Raw genomic sequence first — 25,715 nt, 5'->3', positions numbered from 1 at the left:
TCAAATATTAAATTCTATTACATTCTTTTTCTTTTTTACATTAGTGTATTCCTTTTACCCTCCTTTTTCTTTTTTTCTTTTAAAACCCTCAAAATAAGGTTTTAATCCAATCTAATTTAATCCAATTGCCTCCCCCCATCCTATTTTTCTGTCTGATTATGAAGAATATTACCCACAACCTGAAAAAAATGTGATGAACTCATGTTGGATTAACTTCAGGAACTGGAGCTCAAAACTGAAGGCTCTCTTCCCACACCAGAGAATTTACTTTTACCTGACCTCAGTGACTTCTTGGGGAATATTACTGACCTTAGCTACTATACTTTAATCCCTTCTCCTTCCATTGTGGATCAGTATATTCTATTCTTCATCGGGGAAGATGATAAGGTTGAAATGCTAGATTTTTAGCCACTTTGGAATTCCCTAATCTAGGGAATTCCTGTACCAGGAAGCTGAAAACCCCCATGGTTCTCTCCCATGCCTTCTCTTCAATCTCATGTGCTTAATCAGGGTTGATGCTATACTTGTTGCAACAGGAATAAAAAGGAAATGCAGGGGCAGGACGTGCCAACAGAAACTGCAAGAGCAGAGAAATTATCAAGTGGATCCCAAAGCAGAAGTACATGGTCTAGTTTGTGAATGTTGTTTAAGTATGTAGGCAGGTAGGGGAAGGGGAATGAGTGAATACCTTGGATGTATCATTTGTTCCCTAATGTTAATTCAAAAGATTATGAGGTGGGAGTAAGGGAAAATAGGAAGAAATTTAAGTGCTGAAAAACAAGATATTAATTTTTAGAAGGCTGTTATCTCTGTAATGAGTGTGGATATATGCAGAAAACTCCACTGAAAGTTTTTCCCCATAAAGCAGGACTGAGGAATATGCTTTTAGGAGAGTCACGATAACCAGTAATGGAAGTATATTAAATAGATGTTGGTGTGCACATAAATATTACATAGCAGGTTCTGGTTGACCAAGCAGAGAATTGAGCTTATTTGCTAGGATTTATGGGCATTCAGAAAGGACTACCAATGCTCTGGTCATTATCTTTTTTCGGTTTCTCTACTTCGATTTTACTCCTCTGAAAGAGTCCAGTGCTGAAAAGAAAGAGAAAAGGTTTGGGGCCTTCCTTATTAAGTCATGGCCCCATGAAATTGAACTCTGCATTTGCTCTTTTCCATTTTCTGTAAATAAATTAGAGACGCTAACCTTGTGAGGTTTTTTTTTTTATTATTATAAGGCAATGGGATTAGGTGATTGTCCAAGGTCACACAGCTAGTAAATATCAAGTGTCTGAAGCTGAATTTGACCTCAGGTCCTCCTGACTGCTGGGCCCATTTTCTCTCCACTGTGCCTCCGAACTGCCCCTCATCTTATAAGTTTTGAAAAGACAGAAAAGATAAGTATCTGGGACCCCACTGTCCTAGTAGTTTTATAGCTAACACAGTATCAATGTCCCAAGAAAAGCATAGGAAGAGGAGGAAAAGAGAGGAAAAGGTATCTGAGATAAGAGGGTAATTAATAGTCTCAAATTATGCAGTATGTCAAGGTCTGGGGGAGTTGGGAGAGGAGTTGGAATGGTTCGTATTCTAGGGCAGGATGTCACTTGAGAATGTCCTAGAGATCTCAGAAGGTGAAAGGCAAATAACTGTGTCTTGTTCTGATGGCCCTGAAGCTAGAAAAGATCTTGAGCATAGATAATTAGGGTATTCAGAGGGGATTGGCAGGATTTTGTCTTAGGCAAACTGACTGGACTAAGCCACTGGACAAGGCCCTGAAGGTACCTGATTCTTATTCCAAGGTAGAGAAGGCCCTGGTCTTGGCAATGAGGTTGCTCGTGAGAATATGGCTAGGGAGAGATGGTGCCTCATGCTTGTAGTCCAAGCTTCTGGGGAAGTTGGATTATTTGAGTTCAGAAATTCTAAACTGTAGAAAAGTTAAAGCTGATCTAGTCTCTGCACTAAATCTGATACCAATATGGTGAGTAGACAGAAGCAAAAGGTTTCCAAACTCCCTAAGGAGGTGTGAATTGTCCCAGGTTGGATAAACAGAACAAGTTTAAATTTGGTCAATTGGTCCAAAAGTCCTAGTAGGTTAGGATTAGGATTGAGCCTGTGAGTTGCAGTTATACTTCTAGTATGAGTAAGATAGGGAGATCTAGTCTCAGAAAAGAATAAGAATATGGCTGGGGAGTAGTGAATTTAAAAAATATCCAAAGAATTATTCACTATTACCCAGTTGGAAGAATATTAAGGAAAACTATAAAGGAAATAGATTATTTTAAATAACAAACAAAATCAAATATAGTACTAATTTATGATAAAACAACCAATATATAAAGACAAATAAATCTTACCTTAAGGATTATCTATATAAAACTGAGAGCTAGCATTGTTTGTAATAATATGACAACAAAAGCCTTTCTAATGAAATTGATGGCAAAGAAAGAATGCTTTTTGTCATTGCTGTTAAATAGCATAGGTTCTAGAAATGCTAGATATAGCAACAAGGAAATAAAAATTAAAGAAATAACAAAGTGGAAGCAAAATTATCTTTATTTGCATATATATATATATGATGGTATACCATATATATTAAAAGAAATTTAAATTCTTTAAATATAAACTAAAAGAAACTTAATTCAAAATAACAAAAAAAAAGCATAAAGTATTGGGAAGTTTTCCTACAAAAAATGTAAACCAATCTTTGTAGAAACAAAAGTGAAGGGATAGTCACTGTTCATGGTAAGGCCATGTCACTATAATAAAGATGACAAGGCAGTATCAAAAAGTCAAAAATTTCAGGGAAATAATAAAAAATAATAGGAATGAAGGGAGACTAGAAGAATAAAAGTTTAAACTATATTACAAAGAAGTGGATTAAAATTATTTCGTCCTTGTTAAAAACATGTAAAAATTGATTTATTGATCAGACTTTGTTAGTGATACATAGGAACAATTGTACATAGTACATAGTGCCCTACCAATCAATAAATCCAAAACACAAACTACTAGGGAAAATTCATATGTGTAAAGTACAAAACTAGAAGTGTACTGGAAATTTGCTTATAACTTCTTAAATCACATTCTGTGATTTCACAGAATTCACATTCATATCCAAATGGATATGAAATCTAACTATAAAATCACATGATTAAAAAAATCATAAAACAAGAAGATAACTTGTACAATGATGGATAAGAGAAAGATTATATGGAGATTATCAGAAAAAATACATAAATTTGAAGCTTTTGCATGAACAAAATTAATTTAGCTAGAATAAGAAAAGTTGTCAATTGTGAGGGGAAAAAAAATCACATTAAATATCTGTTAAAGATTTCAGATCTAGGGGCAGCTAGGTGGCACAGTGGATAAAGTACCAGCTCTGGAGTCAGGAGTACCTGGGTTCAAATCCAGTCTCAGACACTTAATGATGACCTAGCTGTGTGGCCTTGGGCAAGCCACTTAACCCCATTTGCCTTGCAAAAACCTAAAAAAACCCTAAAAAAAAATTTCAGATCCAAAATATGTAGAGATTTGTCAGAAATATGTAAAAAGAGAGCCATTCCTTAGTAAATAAGTAATCAAAAGATATAAACAAGAACTTTTCAAATGAAGAAACTATCAAGTTTTGGAAAGAATGCTCCATATCACTAATAATAAATACCTCACTTCCTTCAGACAATCAAAGATGACAAAAGATGGAAATAGTAAATGTTACATTGGCTGTGGAAATAGAAGTAAACTATGATATCATTGGTGCAGGTAAGAATTGGACTAGCCATTCTGGAAAATAATTTGGAACTATATTGGAAATGTCATTATATTATACATGTTCTTTTTACCCAGCCTTGTCATCACTGATATAAACCAAGGAGGAAAAGGATAGCAACCGTTTTTTTAATAGCACTTTTTGTGGTATCAAAAAAATGGCAAAAGCATTTCTGCCCACAAACTAGGAAATGGCTGAACAATTGTGGGATATGAATATACTGGAATATTATTTTATTATATCATAAGAAATTTGAGAATACATTTAAATTGAAGAGTAAACAGAAGCAAGATAAAAAATTATATAAAGATCACAAAAATACACAAGAAAACAAAATTGAAAGACATTAGAATACTGATCCATTTGGTAGGTCTTGATAATAGAAAAATGACAATGAAACATAGCTACCTCCTTATTCTCTGCAGAGAGGTGATAGACTTGAATTACAAAATGAGGCAAACACTGAGAGACATTCCAAATACATTGACTTGTTTTGCTTAATTACACTATTTCAAGCAAGCGTTTTGATGGAGAAGGTAAAGTTGAGAAATGTGCATTGAGAAGTGACAGAAATACTAAAAATAATTAATAGCACTGTTAACAAAAAAAGAAATATATGAATATGACCAACATGATGGAGGTCTAGGTAATTTCTCATGACCTCTCAAACCTCTTCAACACTGAAATTATGTGCTCACTATAAAGTAACTTCAGTTATCTTGAAGTTCTAGAATACCAGAAACCCCCTAAAAGGTTTTTTTTGGTTTGTTTTTGTTTTTTAGGATTTTTGCAAGGCAAATGGTGTTAAGTGGCTTGCCCAAGGCCACACAGCTAGGTAATCATTAAGTGTCTGAGACTGAATTTGAACTCAGGTACTCCTGACTCCAGGGCCGGTGCTCTATCCACTGTACTACCTAGCCACCCCAAAAAGGTTTTTTTTAAAAATCCCTGAATTAATGTGTAACTTGAGCTCACTCAGCACCCTGCCACTGCTTATTATGCTATTTAAAGGTAGGCTGTACTAACTGTCCAATTCATGGACTTATAACAAAATTCAATCCCACACCTTGATCCTCCCTCCCTCTTTCCAGTGGTATGAAGATCCAAGCTCCAAAATACAGCAATTTTCTGAGGCTTCCATAGCCAACATAAAATTGTCATCCTATGCTGAAGAAGATCTCTTCAAGAGAGCTGAGGAATAGAGAGAAAGGGTCAAGTTGTGTTTGGTCATGAATTCAAGAACTCAAATCCATACCCCGGCTCTCCCTCTCCTTGCCCCATTCCCTTCTTGATACAAATATACACAAAAATCAGGCCAGACTACAAATAGCACCGGCATGATACTGTCTGGCTAGAGAACTGAGAAATACAGTGAAGAGGACACAATGTGTGTGAGTGTGCATGTATGTGGGGGAGGAGAGAGAAGGGCTGTAAAACTCTATATACTAAACCTGAGGGGAAAAAACCTAGCATCTAGATGGGTCATTTCTGTCCCCTCAAAAGTCACTTGGGACAGAGACCTAGGGAGGTGAAACATGAATTGTCCAAGATGGGCGGAAGATAACAGGCTTTGAAATCTATCTACCAGGGAGACCAGAAAAATGAATCAAAAAATGAGCAATAGGGAAAAAGCAAGGGGGGGGGGCTGAAATTACCAAAGATCTCAATAGGAAGAAAAAGACCACGAGCATAAGCAAATAAATTAAGAGGAAAAACATTAATAGCATAAGGAAATACAGTATCCAGATCTAGTAAACAAGTTCTATGAATATCTGTGAATAAATCTTGCAAAACAAAGGAAAAAATGATGAGACAAAGGATCCTGTGGAATTTGAGGAGAACCTGGAACCATAACACACAGTTCCTGAGTGGTCTAAAGGAGAAATGAGACTTGAGAGTGGAATTTTTAACTTGTACAGAATAGAAAAACTTGCATCTGTAATGGCTAATCTCACCAAAGAAACAAAAGAGAGGATAATTGATTGGGAATGCAAATGAAGGATAATTTAGAAGAAAAGCAACAATTAATGACATTAAAAGAAATATGCTCCCTATTCTAGTAAAACACTGATTTCAAAGACAAGAATGTATAGAGGCAATCTATAGTTCTCCCAGAAGAACATAGCAAGTTAGAAACCCTGACTACCATATTGGAAGAAATACTATGAGAAAACTATTTAGAACTTCTGAACAAGGAAAAACAAAATATCAATCGAAAGAATCCATAGAGAGTTCTGGAAAAAATATCCAAACCTGCAAATTCTAAGACATATTGTGGTTAAATTGAACAATTCCATTGAGGGGGAAAAAAAGACACTGTGCAAGAAACCAGGTGAAAAAACCTTCAGATACAAAGGAAAAGAAATTGAAATTACACAGACCCACTAGAAAACTCAACAGAAAATGGAATAAGTTTGGAAGAACAACGGAATTCAGGAAGTCGTATAAGATCTACCCAGCAAATTTCAAGTTAACTATAAATTTTAAAAAAGACATACAATAAAAATTCAAAATATTCTAAAAAAGAAAACCACACGTAAAGAAACTGTTTGCTTTTTGAACACTTCAGACAACAAAAATGCAGTAGGAGTGAATGAATTCAAGTGACAAGAACAGCAAGAGAGATAACAGAGAAATGAGTAAAGAGACTTCTTTCTAAATGGACCAATCTCCTAATGAACATTGATGCAAAAATTTTAGTGGTATTTTTTTTGTTTGTTTGAACCTGTTTATTTATTTATTTTTTTATTTTTCAAGGCAATGGGGTTAAGTGGCTTGCCCAAGGCCACGCAGCTAGGTAATTATTAAGTGTCTGAGACTGGATTTGAACCCAAGTACTCCTGACTACAGGGCCAGTGCTTTATCCACTGTGCCACCTAGCCACCCCGATGTAAAAATTTTAAATAAAATTTTAGTAAAGAGATTTCAACATGTAATTACTAGGATAGTACACCATGTCAGGAAGGATTCTATCAGATAGGCAGGAATGGTTCAATATTAGGAAAACAATCAACATAATTGACCATATAAAAACAAAACTAACAGAAATCATATGATTATTTCAATAGATGCTGAAAAAGCCTTTGGCAAAATACACATACATTCCTATTAAAAACACCAGACAATATAGTAATAAATGAAGTTTTCCTTAAAATTATAAGCAACATCTGTTTAAAGCCATCAACAAGCATTTTTTGTAATGGGAGTAAACTAGGAACATTTCCAGTAAGATCAGGGGTAAAACAAGGATGCCTATTATACCATTACTTTTCAGTATAATATTAGAAATGATAGCTTTAGCAATGAGAAGAAAAAGAAATTGAAGGAATTAGGATTGGCAACAAGGAAGCAAAACTTTCAGTTTTGCAGATATGATGGTATACTTAGAGAACCCTAAAAAAGTCATCTAAAAAAGCTGCTTGAGTAACTTCAACAAAGTAGCAGGATATAAAATAAACCCATATAAATCATCAGTATTTCTATATGAACAACAAAGCCCAAGAGCAAGAGATAGAAAGAGAAATTCCTTTTAAAGTAACTGTAGACACATAAACTGTTTGGGAATCTACCTCCCAAGACAAATTCATAAACTGGAAAAACACAATTACAAAACACTTTTCACACAAATAAAGTCAGAGCTAAACAATTAGAAAAATGTCAATTATTCATGGTTGGATTAAGCTAATATAATAAAAATGACAATTCTACCCAAATTAAGTTATTTATTTAGTGCCACACCAGTCAGACTACCAAATAACTATTTTACCAAGCAAAAATAAATAGTAACAAAATTCATCCAGACCAACAAAAGGTCAAGAATATCAAAGCAAATGATAAAAAAAATGTAAATGTAAATGAAACTACCAAATCTAGAACTACACTATAAAGTGGCAGTCTTGAAAACTGCCTGATTCTAGTTAAGAAATAGAGTAATGGACCAGTGGATTAGGACAGGTACAAAAGAAACAGTAGTAAATGACTACAGTAATCTATGGTTTGACAAACTCAAAGGCATAAGCTTCTGGGATAAGAACTCGCTATTCAACAAAAATTGTTGGGAAAATTGGAAAATAGTATGGAAAAAACTAGGCATAGGCCCACATCTCATACCTTATACCAAAATAAGGTCAAAAATGGGTACAGGAATTAGACATAAAATATGATACCATAAACAAATTGACAGAACAAAAAATACTCTGTCAAAATTATGGAAAGGGGAGAAATTTATGATCAAACAAGAAATAGAATACATTATAAATTATAAAATGGATGATTTTGACTATACTAAATTAAAAAGGTTTTACACTAATAGAATAAATGCAGCCAAGACTAGAAGGAAGGGAAAGTTGGGAAACAATTTTCATATGTAATGTTTCTGTTAAAGGACTTATTTCTAAAATATATATAGAGAGAACTGAGTCAAATTTAAAACATTATAAGTCATTCCCAATTGATAACTCCCAAAGAATATGAACATGCAGTTTTTAGATGAAGAAATTAAAGCTACTTGTAGTCATTTAAAAAAATGCTTCAAATCATTATTGATTAGAGAAAGCCAATTAAAATAACTATGAGGTAACAAAAATGACAAAAAAAGAATGATAAATGTTGGAGAGGATGTGGGAAAACTGGGATATTAATACACTATTAGTGGAATTGTGAACTGATCTAGACATTCTGGAGAGCAATCTGGAACTATGCCAAAAGAGCAATAAAACTGATCATGTTCTTTGATCCAGCAATACCAATACTAGAATTATATCCCAAAGAAATCATAAAAAAAAAAAAATCAAACAGGAAAAGTCTCACATGTTCAAAAATATTTATAGCAGTTCTTTTTGTAGTGACAAAAAATTGGAAATTGAGGAATAGTTGAACACGTTATCGTATATGAATGGCATAGAATACTATTGATCTAAAATAAATCAAGAGTGACGGACTTTAGATAGGTATGGAAAGACTTGCATGAACTGAAATTGAGTGAAGTGAGCAGAACCAAGAGAACACAGTACATTAACAATAATATGATGGATGCAGCTCCTTTCAACAGTTCAGCAATCAAGGACAACCCTGGGAGATCTGCTATGGACAATGCCTATGGAATTTGAGTGCAGAGCAAAACATATTATATTCACTTTTTAAAAATATCTTTTATGTTTTTCCTTTTTTCTCATGGTTTTTTCTTTCCTCTGAATTCTAATTCCTCTTTCACAATATAACTAATATGTAAATATGCTAAACACGAATGTACACATGCAACTTGTCAGATTGTCACCATGGGGAGGAGGGAAGGAAAGGAGGGTGGTAAATGGATGAATGTTGAAAAATTACCATTGCTTATAATTGGAAAAATAAAATAAAATTTCAATTAAAAAGAAAGAAAATTCATAACTTAAAAATTCCAAGATTAGAGGGAAATAAAGGAAAATATAAGCCTCTTTTATAACTTTAAATGTGAATGTTTTAGTCAATTCAATAAAACAAAAATGTATGATGACACCTTGTAATCTGTTGCATATAAGAAACACATTAACCATACAAAGATTTACACAGAATAAAACTAAAAGGATAGAAAAAATTTACTATGCATCAGGTGAATCCAAAAAATAGGAGTTGCAAATATGGTATCTGACAAAGCAAAACTTTTCAAAAATTTGAAAGGGATAAATAAGGACACTACATTATTCTGGATGGAACCATAGGCAACAAATCATCATAAGTAATAAATTTATGTGTTCCAAATGTCTTGGTATCGAAATTCAAAAAAGGAAACATTAACTAAGTTACAAGAATATATAGAAATAGAAAGGTTAAACAAAGGAGCTGTGTGGAATTGAACAAATTGCTTATAAAAACTTGCGCTAGAAGGCTTATCTTTTAAAAGGGAAAGCAAAAAACTATATGTACTACTCAGAACCACATGGAACTTTTACAAAAATTAATCATATGTTGGGGCATGGAAATATCACAAACAAATGTAAAAAAGGAAGAAGGCATTCTTTCTATAATATAATAAAAGATTTTGACACAATAAAAATTATCATTGATTCAGAGACCACAAACAAAAGACAGAGACTCAAATAGAGATTTAACAACGAAACCATAAATGAATACAAAAAATCATTGAAGCAATTAATATCTATGTAAAAGAAAATGATCATTATGGAATGCTTCATGAATTTGCATATCAACCTTGTGCAGGGGCCATGCTAATCTTCTCTGTATCTTCCAGATTTAGTATATGTACTGCCAAAGAGAGCATGAAAATGATCATTATGAAGCAATATACCAAATTTTGAATATACCTAATCCAGTCTTTAGGGGGAAAATTCTATTCATACAAAAATAATTAAGGAAAAAGAAAAATATAAAAAGAAAAGATTAATGAATTTCATTTACAATTTTTAAAATTAAAAAAACAACCTAAAATATGCACAAAAGATGAGACAGTAAAAATACAAAGAGAGATGGATAATCTGGGTGAAAAACCCTATAAAAGTGATAAGTAAAATTAAAACTGTTCTTTGAAAAAACTAATAAAATTGATCAACTTTTAATTAAGCTGATTAAAAATCAATAAAGAGTCGGGGGCGGAGCCAAGATGGCGACATGAAGGGATCCAGTCTTAGGAGCTCTTTGATAAAAACTCATAAACTAAGGACTCTAACTAAACTTTCGAGAGACAGAACCCACAAAGGGACCCAGTGAGGCAGTTCTCCTATTCAAGGTAACCTGGAAAAGAGCAGAAAGGCTCTGCTCCCTGGGTTGGAGGGGCGCCCACCAGAGGGGTGGCCGGCCAGAGCAAAAGAACTTCAGCCTCCCGGAGGCAGCCCCAGGGCGCTGGGAGCCACGGCTCACAGCAGCGGAGGAGTCTCCTGAGCTGCACCCCGGGAAGCACCTGCACAAAGTGGGGGAACAGCTGGGGACCTCTGCCAGAGTGAGCAGTGGAGCCCAGCCCTCAGGGCACACAGCCAGCAGCTTGGTCTTTCCACAGTCCAGACCCAGAAACAGAAGCAGGCCGAGCCGGTAAGCAGGAGACCCCAGGGCATGAGCCCATTGAGCTGAGGGAGGGGAGTGAAGAGAGAAAGAGACTGCTGAGCTCTGTCCTCTGCCCCTGGAACAGGACTCTGGGGCTCTGACCACATTCAGATCCTGACCGCAGTCTAGGCCCCCCCAAAGAAAAACATGGCCCCCCCACCTTGGCCCCATGGCAGAGGGGGTCGCTTATGGTCTGTCACAGACCAGGAGGGAGGACAGAACCTCACACACTGAGACCCTTGTGGGAGTGTCCTAAAGGTTCAGGAGGCACCCCAAACCAGGCCCAGGCTGAGAAAATGAGCAAGCAGAGAAACAAAAAGGGAGACTATTGAGAAATATTTTGCAAATGAGCCCAAGCAGGATCAAGGTACTCAGTCTGAAGATGAGGAGGCACAAGCTCCTGCATCTAAAGACTACAAGAAAAACAGAAATTGGGCTCAGGCTATGACAGAGCTCAAAAAAGACTTTGAAAATCAAATGAGGGAGTTGGAAGAAAAACTGGGAAAAGAAAGGAGAGAGATGCAGGAAAAACATGAAAATGAAGTCAGCAGCTTAGTCAAGGAAATCCAAAAAAATGCTGAAGAAAACAGCATGCTAAAAAACAGCTTAGGTCAAATGGATAAAATAGTTCAAAAAGTTATTGAGGAGAAGAATGCTTTAAAAAGCAAAATTGGCCAGATGGAAAAAGAGATAAGAAAACTCTCTGAGGAGAACAAATCCTTCAGACAAAGAATAGAATTCAGGGAGATTGATGAATTTACCAGAAATCAGGAACCAATACCTCAAAACCAAAAAAAATGAAAAATTAGAAGAAAATGTGAAATATCTCATTGAAAAAACAACTGATATGGAAAACAGACTTAGGAAAGATAATTTGAAAATTATTGGAATACCTGAAAGTCATGATCAGGAAAAGAGCCTTGATTTTCAAAGAATTACTACAGGAAAATTGTCCTGATATTCTAGAAGCAGAGGGCAAAATAGAAATGGAGAGAATGCACCAATCCCCCCGAGAAAGAGATCCCAAAAAACCAACCCCTAGGAATATTATAGTCAAATTCCAGAACTCCCAATTCAAAGAGAAAATATTACAAGCAGCCAGAAGGACACAGTTCACATATTGTGGAGCTGCAGTCAGGATCACACAGGACTTAGCAGCAACTACATTGGAAGCTCGTAGGGCTTGGAATATAATATACCGGAAGGCAAAAGAGCTTAGAATGCAGCCAAGAATGAACTACCCAGCAAGGCTGAATGTCCCCTTCCAGGGAAAAAGATGGACTTTCAATGAACCAGGAGAATTTCAAAGGTTCCTTTTGGAATGGCCAGAGCTGAATAGAAGGTTTGATCTTCAGATACAGGACTCAGGTGAAGCATGGAGATTGGAAGAGAGGGGGGAAATATGAGGGACTTAATGAGGATGAACTGCATGTATAGAAAAATGATACTGATAATATTCATATGAACCATCTCAGTTAATAGAGCAGGTAGAGGGAGCTTTTATAGTTGAAGCACAGGAGAAAGCTGAATTCGAAGATAAAATATGGTGTAAAAATGGAGTCAATAGGAAAAAAAGGAAATGGAAAGGGAGAAAGAAAAAGGAGAGGGGGAATAGTCCAAGATATTTCACATAATAAGATTTTTTTATTACAATGAGCTATTGCAATGATATGGAAGGGGGAGGCAAGGGGGAATGAGGGAACCTTTGCTCTCATCAGAGATGGCTAGGAGAGGAAACAGCAAATATACTCAATGGGGTATAGACTACTGGAGTAAGAAGGAGGGGGGGAGCAGGGGGAAGGGGTGGGGATGTGAATAAAGGAGGAGAGGATGGACCATGGGGGGACAGTGGTCAGATATAACACATTTTCTTTTTTACTTCTTGCAAGGGGCTGGGATTGGATGGCCTGCCCAGGACCATAGGGCCAGGTGGATTCTGGGCCTAAGGGGTGGTATGGGGGCTCAGGGCTTCTTGGCCCCAGGACCAGGGATCTGTCTGCTGCACCACTCAGGGACCCTACAGCAGAGTCAGAGTGAAAGGAGAGAGAAAATATAGTACATCGTAGTGAAGAAATAAGAAAGGAGGGAGTTGTGATCAGCAATGGCAACGTTGGAAAAATATGGAAGTAACTTTTGTAATGGACTTATCATAAAGAATGTGATCTACTCACGACAGAGTTGTTGGTGTTGGAACAAAGACTGAAGCACATATTTTGTTATTATTATTTGGGGGAGGGTGCAGGGCAAGTGGGGCTGGGTGGCCTGCCTGGGGCCACATAGCAGGGTGATCTTTGGGTGTCTGGGGCCAGATTCGGACCCAGGTGCTCCTGGCTCAAGGGCCAATGCTCTGTCTGCCACCCAGCCACCCCTACTGTTATTACTATTTTATTTTATTTTGGGTCTTTTTTTCTTTCTTCTTTTTGGTTTTTGCAGGGCAGTGGGGATCGGGTGGCTTGCATGTCACATGGCTTGGTGATTATTGGGTTTATGAGGCTTGATATGGCTCCAGGGCTGGTGCTTCGTCCATTGCGCCACCTGGCCATACCTACAATTATTACTTTTATTTTTTTTAATTTTAATTTTTTTCTCTCCCCTTTACTTTTTCGCCCAAGCAAGTCTATCTATATTCATGGGGGGAGGGGTATTTTGTTTACTTATAAACAAGTATATTTTCTTAATGTAAAAAAAACATTTGTACAAAATGAGAATAAAAAATAAATTTAAAAAAATCAATAAAACAAAATAACAAACGAGCAAGATGAAATCACAAAAAGCTGAAGAAATAAAAAGAATAAACTAAATCTATTATGCATAGTTTATGCTAACAAAATTGAGAAAAAAACAAAAAATAGAAGAATATCTATATAAAATATCCAACCTATAAGAAGGTCGGATAGAAATCTTAAATAATTCAATTTCAGAAAAGGAAATAGTTCTCTCTGTAAAGGAACGTCCAAAGAAAAACTCCTAGTTCTGATGGATAGGCTAGAGAATGTTATCAAACCCAAAGGACAGTTAATACTCATATTTTTTATAATCTATTCTCAAAAGTTGAAAAAATTATTTTACCAAAATTCTTTATGAGACAAATATAATCCAGGAAAGGATAAAACACCAAAAGAAAACTATAGACAATATCACCAATGAATATTGATGAAAACTTTGGGGCAGCTAGGTGACACAGTAGATAGAGCACTGGCCCTGGAGTCAGGAGGGCCTGAGTTCAAATCCAGTCTCAGAAACATAATAATTACCTAGCTGTGTGACTGTGGACAAATCACTTAACCCATTGCCTTGCAAAAAAAAAATTTTTTTAATAAAATTCTGTTAAATTATATTAATTTGTCCAATAAATCATTCATTATGACCAAACTGGATTGGGTCATAATGCAATAATGTGGAAATACAAGAATGATTTAATGTTAGAAAAACAATCAACAAAATTAATCATATCAAAAACCAAAGCATCAAAAACTACATGATTGTCTTAACAGATGCAGAACAGACTTTTGATAAAATAAAAATCCATTTACATCAAAACTGTAAAACAAATAGGCATAAAGGACCTTTCTAAAAATATAAAAAATATGTACTTAAAACTAAAAGCAAGCATCATGGTAATACTCTAGAACCTTTTCCAGTAAATATGGGAGTAAAGTAAGGCTGTCCACTCTCAGCATCATTTTATACAGTTTTGGAAATGCTAATAATAGTAAAAAGAGAAGAAATTATAAGCATAAAGATAGGTGAAAATGATATAAAACTATTCCTATTTGCTGGTTTACTTGGAAAATCTCAGGGAATCAACATATATAATAATTGAATTATTATTATTATTATTATTATTATTATTATTATTGGCTTCCTCGAAGTTACAGGCTACAAAATATATCCTCAAAAATCAAATGTATAGGGGCAGCTAGGTGGCGCAGTGGATAGAGCACCGGCCCTGGAGTCAGGAGTACCTGAGTTCATATCCGGCCCTAGACACAATAATTACGTAGCTGTGTGGCCTTGGGCAAGCCACTTAACCCCATTTGCCTTGCAAAAAAAAAAACCTAAAAAAATTCAAATGCATTTAAAGTAAAAAAAAAGCCCCAAAACAATAATAGAAAGGGAAACCCAATTCTAAAAAGCTACAAAATATATGTGTCTGAGGATCCATCTACAAAAAGCACACAAAAGGTTATATAGTTTCAATTACAAAGCGTTTTCAAAGAAATAAAGAACCTCAGATGGTGGATACTTACTAGTTATGTGACCTTGGGCAAGTCACTTAACCCCACTGCCCCATAAAAATAAAAATAAAATAAAATAAAATAAAATAAAATAAAGAGCAACTTAAATAGACAGGACTATTAAGTCCTCATGAGCCATGTCAATATAATAAACATGGCAATACTAGCAAAATTAATTAACAATTTTAATGCTAGAGCAATCAAATTACCCAGAGAATACTTTATAGAACTTGATAAAATAATAACCATATTAATTTGGAAAAACAAAATATCTAGTAAAAACATCACTTGTAAAAAAATATTCATAGCAGCATGTTGTGCTGGCAAAGAATTGGAAATTAAGTAAATGTCCTTCAAGTGGGAAATGGCTTAACAAATTGTGGTATATGTATGTCATGGAACACTATTGTTCTATTAGAAACCAGGAGGGATGGGAATTCAGGGAAGCTTGGAAGGATTTGCATAAACTGATGCTGAGCAAGATGAGTAGAAGGAGAAAAACATTGTACACCCTAACAGCAACATGGGAGTGATGATCAACCTTGATGGACTTGCTCATTCCATCAGTGCAACAATCAGGGACAATTTTGGGCTATCTGTGATGGAGAATACCATCTGTATCCAGAGAAAGAATTGTGGAGTTTAAACAAAGACCAAACACTATTACCTTTAACTTAGAAAAAAATTGTTATCTTATTGTGTAATTTTGCTATCTCTTATACTTTATTTTTCTTCCTTAAGGATACGATTTCTCTCTCATCACATTCAATTTCGATCAGTGTATACCATGGAAACAATGTAAAAACTAACAGACTGCCCTCTGTGGGGGTGGGGGGGGAGGAAACAAGATTGGGGGGAAATTGTAAAACTCAAAATAAATACCATCTTTCTTAAAAAAATACCTAGAATATCAAGGAAAATGATGGAAAGCATTAGGGTTGAAGAGGAAACAGCACTTCTAGAAGGCAAATTATATTAAAAAGGATTCAGTCATAAAAACTATCTGGATTAGTTTAGAAAAAACAGATAAAGCAGTAGAATAGGTTAGACTGAGAAGAATCAGAAATAGTTGAACTTGTTGATCCAATCTTTGATGAAGTGGAAAACATAAGGGGCATTGCCTAAGGAAAATTCCTCTTTTGATAAGAACTAAAGAGAAAACTAGAGAGTAGTCTGACAGAAATTCTATTTAGATCAATACCTTGTCACATTCCAAATGGATAGGTGACCTTAATATTTAAAATCATAAAAAAATTAGATGAGAAATAGATCATTTACCTCTCACAGCTTTGAGATTTATTCTTAACCAACAAGGGGTAGGGGAAAATACAAAAGATAAAATAGAAAATTTTGATTACATGTAACCCACAATTTCTGCACAGATAAAATTAATGCTCCTAGAATAAAAAGGAAAGAGGTCTAATATGGGGAAATTTTTAGATCAAATTACTGATACAAGGGGAATATCAAAATTTTGATATTAAACTATTCAGTTTATATATATATAGTATATATATATATGTTTATCATATATAAACTATACATACATATGTGTGTGTGCCTATGCATGGTGTATGTGTAATAGCTATTCTCTAATAAATAACTGGTCAAAGAACATGAGTTCACATGTATTCACAAGTATTCAAGATGAAATGAAGGAATGTTCTAGTAATAATGATAGAAATGTAAATCAAAACAACCAAGAAGTTTCATTTCATACCCTGCAATTTGTTAAAGATGACGAAAAATAGCAAGAAAAAGTGTTTAAAGTGTTATGGAATGAGTACACTAATATATTGTTGGGAGAGCTGTGAAATGATATAATCATTTTGGAAAGCAATTTGGAGTTATGCAAATAAAGTGACTAAGGTCTCTATACTTTGAATTAGAGACTACTTTATATTAGTAGGCTTATACCTAAAGAAAGCCTTTGACAAGAAGAAAGTCTCCATATATACAAAAATATTTATAGCAGCATTTTTTTATAATAGCAAAGAACTGAAAACAAAGTAGATACCTATTGATTGGCACTACCTAGCTGCTCCTTGATTGGTGAATGGCTAAACAAATTGTGGTACCTGAATGTAACAGAGCATGTCTGTGTTATAAGCAATGATGAATGTGATGAATAAAGAGAAGCATGGAAAGATCTATTTGAACTGATGCATAATGAAGTAAGCAGAACCAAGAAAACAGTATCCTGAAGCAATGAACATAGGAAGAACAATCAAACACACAAAAATCAATCGTGACTTGAATGAAGAGATATGAGAGGACATTCTTAACCCACTGCTTTGTGGAATTAGAAGGTCTACACATGTTCCACATGGCACATTTTTTTGGACTTTTTGAATGCATTGATTGGGTTACTGATTTTTTTTCTTTTTCCTCTTTGCTTTTTTAAAATACTATTGGTTATATAAGATATCTCTATGGAAAGCAAAAGAAAACTGTGAAGATGTAAAAAATAAAGGTTATCAAAAAAACTTATTTAAAAAATAAATGACAGATGAACAAATGAACTTGTAACACACACACACACAGAGAGAGAGAGAGAGAGAGAGAGAGAGAGAGAAAGGGATAACAAATGGCCAAACATTGATATCCACATAATGTCAAGATAATGTGAGAAAGTCCCTTAGCAGATTGGATGGGGCCTCTGCGTGAATTTTTAGGAAGATGTGGCTAGAGCTGTGTGGGATTGTCCAGACCCAGAAATAACCTCCGTTTTTGGAGGAAGGACTGTCAAAGATGAGATCACAGATTCATTGTAATACCAGAATACTACTTACAAGGGATGCAAAACTATTAAAAACTAGTTCCAGACCTTGAGGAACTTACATTCTATTAACAGACACAAAATATGAGCTGATAAGTAAATACAAGATAATTTGAGGAGAAAGAGAACAGGGCTGGGGAAGCTAGGTGGTGTAGTGGATAAAGCACCAGCCCTGGAGTCAGGAGTACCTGGGTTCAAATCCGGTCTCAGACACTTAATAATTACCTAGCTGTGTGGCTTTGGGCAAGCCACTTAACTACATTTGCCTTGCAAAAACCTTAAAAAAAGAGAGAGAGAGAGAAAGAGAGAGAGAGAGCAGGGAGGATTGGGAAAGTCTTGTGGTATCTGAGTTGAAACTGGAAGGAAGTTAAAGATTCTAAGAGGCAAAGGTGAAGAATATATTCCATATGTGGGATACCATCTGTGGAAAAACAAAGAAATTGGAAATGGAATACTGACTTTAGGGAGTAACAAGTAGATTCATTTTTATAAAAATGTAGAATACTTGAGGGGAACAGTGTGTGGTAGATGTATGAGTGCAGAGTAGACATGCAAGAGATGTGGATGTAGTACTGATAAGACTTAACTGATTAGAACTGGGAGGTCAGGGGGTGGCTAGGTGGTGCAGTGGATAGAGCACTGGCCTTGGAGTCAGGAGTACCTGAGTTCAAATCCGACCTCAGACATTTAACACTTAATAATCACCTAGCCATGTGGCCTTGGGCAAGCCACTTAACCCTATTGTCTTGAAAAATCTAAAAAAAAAAAGAGAGGTCAGGGAGAGAAAGTTAAGGATTATTTTGAGGCTGTAAATTTGAATGTTTATTAGGGATCATGGTTTTACCAACAAAAAAAGAAGATCTAGCAAAGGAGATAATAAATTCCTTTGGAGGGGAGGGGTCCTTTTCAGCTCTATATCTATGATCCTATGACTCTATTCAAATATTGTGGAAGATAACGCTATCTTATATTTTATTATACTTTCTACTAGTTTAGGTAGAAAGGTCCAGGACTAAGGGATTGTATTCTGCCTTGGTCAGATCACATCCAAAGTGTTATGTTCAGTTTTTGGATAGCACATTTTAAGAAGAACATAAATAAATTGTAAAGTATCCAGGGAAAGACAACTGGAATGTTAAAGGGTCTTGTCATTGTGACATAACAAGATCAATGAAAGTAAATGGGAATTTTTAGTTTGGATAATACTTAGATGGATACATGATAGCTTTCTTCAAATATTTGAAGGGCTGTCACTCAGATAAAGGATTAGAGCTATTCTCTTTGGAACCAGAGGGGAAAACTAGGAATAAGTAAAAGTTGGGGAAAAAAAGTTTGTGGTAAAGGAAAAACTTCCTAAGAATTAGACTACTTAGAAGTGAAATGGGATTCTTTGGCACCTTAAGAAAAAACTTGAAGACAACTTGTTGGATATATTTTAGGGGAGATTCTTCTGATCAGGTGTTCAAACTGACCAGATGTCTTGAGATGTGCCTTTTGTCCTTACTTTAAGATTTAAATTACCTTTGTTTTGTTGTAAACTGAGTGCCAAATGGCAAGTTTTGCTGAGTTATTAAAAATAGAATGCCTTTATAACTATTTCACCTCCCTTGCCATTTTAAACACTTAAATCTAAGAATGAAAAATTCATTCTATCGCTGTGTGTGTGTGTGTGTGTGTGTGTGTGTGTGTGTGTGTGTGTCTTTGTGTATGAAGTCAATTTGATTCAGCAAAGATTTATTAAGTGCCTACTTGGTATAAGACATAGGGCCATTCGGGTCACAAGCCCCACAAATAGTGTGTGAAATCAGAGGTAAGTCATTTAACAACTCTAGCCCTCAGTTTCTAGACCTGAGTTTGGATTTAGAGGACCTGAGTTAGAATCCCAGCTCTCATCCTTAATAGCTATATGACCTTGAACAAGTCACTTATCATCTTTGGTCCTTGGTTTATCTTCTATAAAATTAGGTGAGATTAGATGATTGCAAAGGTAATTTCCAGCTTTAAATCAAGGATCCTAATGAATTTATGCTTTTCTCTATCCATGTCAGGGTTTTTAATGAGAATCAAATAAAATGTATAAATATAAGTTGCTATTATTTCAGGGCTGATTGATTAGCTGTTAAATCCCCATAGAGTTATTTTAAAATACCCAGAGTTTTGGGAGAAACAAGTGGTAAAGGACATGGAAATAACTGAGGGCATATTACCGAGAATTAAACAGGAAAAAAAACAAACCAAGGCATACTAAAGATTATGAGATCAAGATATTACCATAAAAATAACCAGGAAGCAATGACCATAAAGGCTAAAAATCTATGCTTGTTTCATCCAAAATCCATCATCATGGATAATTTTGAGTGAAATTAACTCAGTGAATAGAGTGCTAATAAAATAAAGATACCCCTTCCCAAATTAATTTGCTTCCATAGGCAGTTGGTTCAATGTATAAAGTACTGGGATTGGAGTCAGGGAGTAGGTCTGAATCTTAACTTTGATACTGACTAGCTGTGTGACCCAAGGCAAGTAACCTAGCCTCTCTTGGCCTTGGTTTCCTCATCTGTCAAATGGGGAAAATAAGACCAACCTCATAGGGTTATTGTGAGGACCAATTAAGATAACATAAAAAAATGTTTGGCAAATCTTAAAAATACTCTATAAATTCTAGTTATTATTTTCCCATATTATTTGAATTCAAGATATTTAAGAGTCTGAACTGAAATAAAAATATGCTCTGAATTCTTTCCTCAAATAAAAACTTCTGCCTTGATGGCACATTTATAAGGTCTTTCACTAAAATCTCGATTTTATTCTTTCTCTTCTTTCGTTTTTTCTCATGTTTCCAACTGTTAGTGTAGCACTGCATGCATAAAGTCATGTAGGTACATTTCTCCAATACTCAAATTTAAAAACACTTCAATGCTCTAATTAAAAGAAAAAAAAAACTAATTAAAGTCTACCTTCAGTTTACCTTATTCTCCAGTACCTCCTTGTAGGGATAATCTATTGAGCTATCATGAAGCATCTCCTCATGGTATTGTATGCTTCTAGAATTCTCCTTTGCTTTTCCTACCATCTGGAACAGCTTTTTCTACATTATCCATTGTGTCACTTCAAATCTTAGGGGTCTATGCCTTAAAATTGTTTTCTGTCCTTTAATCTTTGTAATTATATAATTTGAAGCAACAAAATGTGTGGGTATACTGTTAATATGAAAGAGAGAATGCAAATCATTCTATGAAATTTTTCATGAGGATTTGAACTTCTTGTGGAAAGTGAAACCTATGAAAAACGATAAAAAATATTGGGATTATTGATCCTGGATAAAAAAGTGAAATAATAAAACTTTTTTAAATATGAGGGGTCATATAAGAGTTGATCTTAAGTTGCTATTTTCCATTGAAAATAGTAGTAGAAAGAGCTGAGGACCTGGAATCAGCTAGATGTTTCAACTCCTTCCCCAGATTCTTACTAGTTAAATGATTTTGTGAAAGTCATAACCTTTCTCAAATTCAGTTTTCTCATCTGTGCAATGGGAATAATCTTATCTCTAACACTTTTATCTCAGAGTGATTGTCTGCACAAAAGGAAATCATGTATTTACAGTGCTTTGTAATGTCAGTTACTATTAGTGAGAATAAAACAAAAAGGAAATGAATTTGAACTTTGATGTGAGGATTATTAGCTACACATAAACATTTCTCAGAGAGTGAATGTTATTAAAGGATGTAATGATTTAGTGAAGGTGGCACACACATTCCTTGAAATTCATTTTAAAGTGAGGCATTATTCAGTGATCTAGCTAGACAGTGCAATCCTTTTGTGGAAGTAAAAGAATGAACTAGATGGATCTTGTGACTTATTCCATCCATAGAAGTGGGGTCAGGAAAGAGATATGGGAGTTTTGAACATTTACTCTGCTGATCAGATCTTATTGGAAGAAATAACTATTTTTTGGGACCGTACTTTTTATTTTACATTTTTGGCTCTATACTTTTATTTCAAAAAAATCAAAACAGAATTTTAAAACTTAATTCCTTCAAATTAGAATATTTTTTAAAAGTTTGTGGTTTGTATTTGTTCTAAAAAAATTCCAAAATAATTCCATTTGCCAAAATACCCAAGTAGGCCAGAAACCAAATTTCACATAAAATAATCAAGCAAATTTGAAATAAAATTAAGAATTTAAATCTTTCAGAACCTATTATCATAATATCACCTCCTCTAGTGAGTTATATGTAAATTTTTAAATTCCAAGGAGGTCTTTTCATTAAATAAGGCTTTAAGTTTTCCTATAGAGAACATGTCAATAACTAGGAAGGATAACTTTTGCCTCTTGTTATACTATATAACATTCCTCAGTTATTCAGTGGAATTCTAATTTTGTTTTAAAAGTCTTATAAAAGAGATATAGATGTTTAACAATTACTATTTTAATTTTGATCAATTTGAAGGAAATATTAGTAACCTCCTTAAATTAATGAAATAGGCTAAAATCTTTTTTAAAGTCATAATTTAAATTTTATTCTTAAAACCCTTTGGCAAAAGAAACAGCTAAGAAAGTAACAGTTAAGTTTTTATGACAGAGGAATGAATAGAACTGTGCTTTAGGATAAGCTATTTCCTCACATTAAATGTGTCATCAAATGGAAAAGAATAGCATTCGCAATGTGTGTGTAATTTGTAATTATTTAAAATTAGAAATGAAAGCTATATTTAACTAAGGTCAATATTCATTAATAAGTTTTGTATTTTGAAGAAATTCAAAAGAAGTTAATGAATTATTTATTATTCCTATGGGACCTGGTAAAATTCTGTCTAAATGTCCACTCCAAGCAGAAATAATTTCACATTTTTTTGTTGTAAGAAATGTAATTTTTAAACTATAAACTAAACTCTTAGAATACATTAATATTAAAATAACTTTTTGAACACAACAAGATCTTCATGTATTATATACTGTTCTGCCACATGGTTTCTCAGATATTTCAAAAAGAGAATATAAAATGTCTTGAAATAGATATTTTCAAAAAGTAAATGACAGAAATTGTGCCAAAGTGATTTAAAAGGTAATTAAAACAACAGAAAACTCTAAAGATTAATTTTCCTAAAATGGTTTTAGAATGCAAATATCAGAACACTTAGAAAAAGCTACTGCAGCTCCTTACATGGAAAGACATACCTGAGATTACTGAAGTGCCTTCCAAAATTTACATACTATGGAGATACATATGGAAAACTTTAATCTCTATATTATTATATTTGCTGTCACCATTTCTTTTCTATTCTCTTGTGGAATAAAACATCAGTAAACATCAGGCTAATGCAAAACAATTTATAAAAAAAAAAAAAGAAAATCCAAAACAGTCTATGGTTACAAAGAAATATTTACTTTAAAGAAATTGGGACTACATCAATTGTTAAGATTATTATAAGTATGTAGTTCCTAAAAATAAGAATAAAATATGTGGCAGTTAATCACAGAAGTAGCAAAATGCAATAAAGCACACAATATGTCCATCCAAGTTTAAACATGCCTTTTAGAACCAGGTTGCTGGTAATTATAATAGTTAAAAAGGAATTAAAGGCTTACACAATAATACAATGCAAATATTGTCAGTATTTAAAAGGACATTGCATATCAATAAATGATTATTACTCTGATAATTTAGGCTTTAAAATAACAAGTCATTGTAAGCATTTTTTATTATAATTAGAATGCATTATAAAAGGCAATCATTGCACTCAAGTATTCACAGGGCTTCCTTTTTTTGGGGGGGGGGGGTCGAGAATCAAATACATATTCAGCCCTGGATGCTTTAATAGTGTTTTACACAGTTGCAGTCTTCAGGGAAGCTGAGGGGTGGTTGCAACACCAAGTGTTTCCCACCAGGAATGTTAGGAGCCAGACTGGGTACAAGCCTTGAGGTAAGAATTCAGAAAACCACAGTTCAGCTTCTAGGGTCCTAGTCCCACAAATAAGTACCTCCACTCTTTTAAACCAATTGCATAAAAAAATATATTGTTTATTACCTTAGAATGTTAATGGAGAATCTTTTGTTAAATGTTAACAAAAGAATGCTTATTTTAGTTCCCTTTTAAACATCTACCTCTTTCATTTTCAAATGTTTAACTCCAGTCTCTTTTGGAAAGTGTTTAAATCATTTGGAGATAAATCTTACTTATTGCTCTTTTTTTTTTTAAACAAATGGCATTTTCCATTGTTTCCATAAATTTCACCCATGTTCGTTTTCTTTTCTTTTCTTTTTTTTTTTTTAAACAAGGCCCATAGCCTCATCAGCAAAACTAAGATGAATGATTTAGCATACAAAGCCCAGTAATTACATACTAATTTACAAAACATTTAAAAAATACTTTTTTGGGGACTCTTTTTCAGGAAGTAAACAGAAATGGTTTTGATCTTAAATTAGGAATCATTTATTAACGTAACTTGAAGTCAATATATACATAATTTAAAACGTTTAATCACTAAATACATTGGCCAAACCGTATTATACCCATTTAAAAGCCTTCGTTAGATGATCGGTTTTATTACTAAATTGCCGCCAGTTTAGCTGTAGGTACATATTAACGTCTCTTTGCTTTTTTTTTTTTTCGTGGATTCACGTTATTTTCTTCTTGCGAATTTTCGGGAATAGCCTCGCGATTTCCTAAATCCCAAATCTCTGATTAGCCACCCCCCCCCCCCCGGCCCTATTATCATGAAAAAATAAGATTTTTAAGTGCAAATAAGGAGTTAGAAAGCATCGTTCTCGGAACCAAAGCGGAAAAAAAATCCCCACCAAAAACAACCATTTTGCAATTTGTACTTAAGGCATTGGCGGTAATACAAGAAACATGCAGAGATAAGCTCCAGCAAGTAACGGGCTTGCAAAAAAAAAATGTATATATATGTCTATCTATCTATATTGCTGCTTTAACAAAAAGCAGTGTGGTCTCTATCGCAATATCCAGCACTCTCACGAATTCCCCGACACTTGCACAGGCTGCAGAAATAAGGCAGGACGAGACTTACACAGATGCCAATCCGCAGCATTTTATACACATGCACATGGGTGAGAGGCAGAAAGCAAACACTATCATTCAAGTCAGAGAGGGCACAGCGCGATCTGGAGTTTGCTCAATCTGGGGGTAGGTGTGTGCTCGTTCTGAGTGAGTGTGTGGACGCCGTGGAAGCGCGCGTGAGCGCGAGGACCCCTCCTCGGGGGTATTTGTTCCCCCCCTCTCTCCGGGCAGTTTTGCTTCATTTGTTTCCTATTTCTGCTACATTGAAACTAACTTCCATCGCAGCCCGAGTCCGAGGCGCTGAATAGAGCCTGTGCTGCGGCTCCGTGTGCGTCATATCCCTCCGCTCGGCCGTCCCTCCCCCAAACCAGTCCCTCCACAGAGAAAGCGCTTCGCAGCCAACCACCGGCCGCTGCTCCGACATCTTCTCCTAACTGGAAATAAATAAATAAATCGATCTGCTGCGGGGGGCGGGGGGAGGGCGGGGAGGCGGGGCGTCGGGCCCAGCGAGGCCGCCGCCGCTGCCTGGGAAAGGAGACTGTGCCTGTGTGCCTGTGTGTGTGAGAGAGAGCGAGAGAGCGAGAGAGCGCGCAAGCTCGGGCGGGGAGGGCCTCTCTCACCTCTTTTTCGCCCCCTTTTTGAAGCGGCGTGGAGGGCCTCGCCGCGGGGGCCCCGGGCCGAGCCCGAGCCCAGGCCGGGAGGCGGGGACTCGTTTCCGCGGCGGAGGGATCTCTGGCGGAGGTGGCGGGCGGGTTGCCGCCGCCGCCGCCGCCGCTGCCTGGGAGTTGTTGTTTCCTCCTCCTCCTCCTCCGCCGCCGCCTCCTCCTCCGCCGCCGTTGGTTGAATGGTGGAGCCGAGGCTCCGGCTG

The 25,715-nt window shown here is 35.4% G+C and overlaps 1 non-coding gene across 1 annotated transcript; it reads right to left on the bottom strand.

Moving 5' to 3' along the window:
- Positions 1-9,925: 9,925 nt before the first annotated feature.
- Positions 9,926-10,029, bottom strand: LOC141490251 (U6 spliceosomal RNA). Its single transcript, XR_012469110.1, has one exon. It is a non-coding gene; the product is annotated as a U6 spliceosomal RNA (small nuclear RNA).
- Positions 10,030-25,715: the final 15,686 nt, after the last annotated feature.

Source organism: Macrotis lagotis, chromosome 5 (genome assembly GCF_037893015.1).
Source record: "Macrotis lagotis isolate mMagLag1 chromosome 5, bilby.v1.9.chrom.fasta, whole genome shotgun sequence".
Lineage (NCBI taxonomy): Eukaryota > Metazoa > Chordata > Mammalia > Peramelemorphia > Peramelidae > Macrotis > Macrotis lagotis.
The sequence above is the reverse complement of the archived record's forward strand: the minus strand, read 5'-3'. Positions and strand labels throughout refer to the sequence as shown.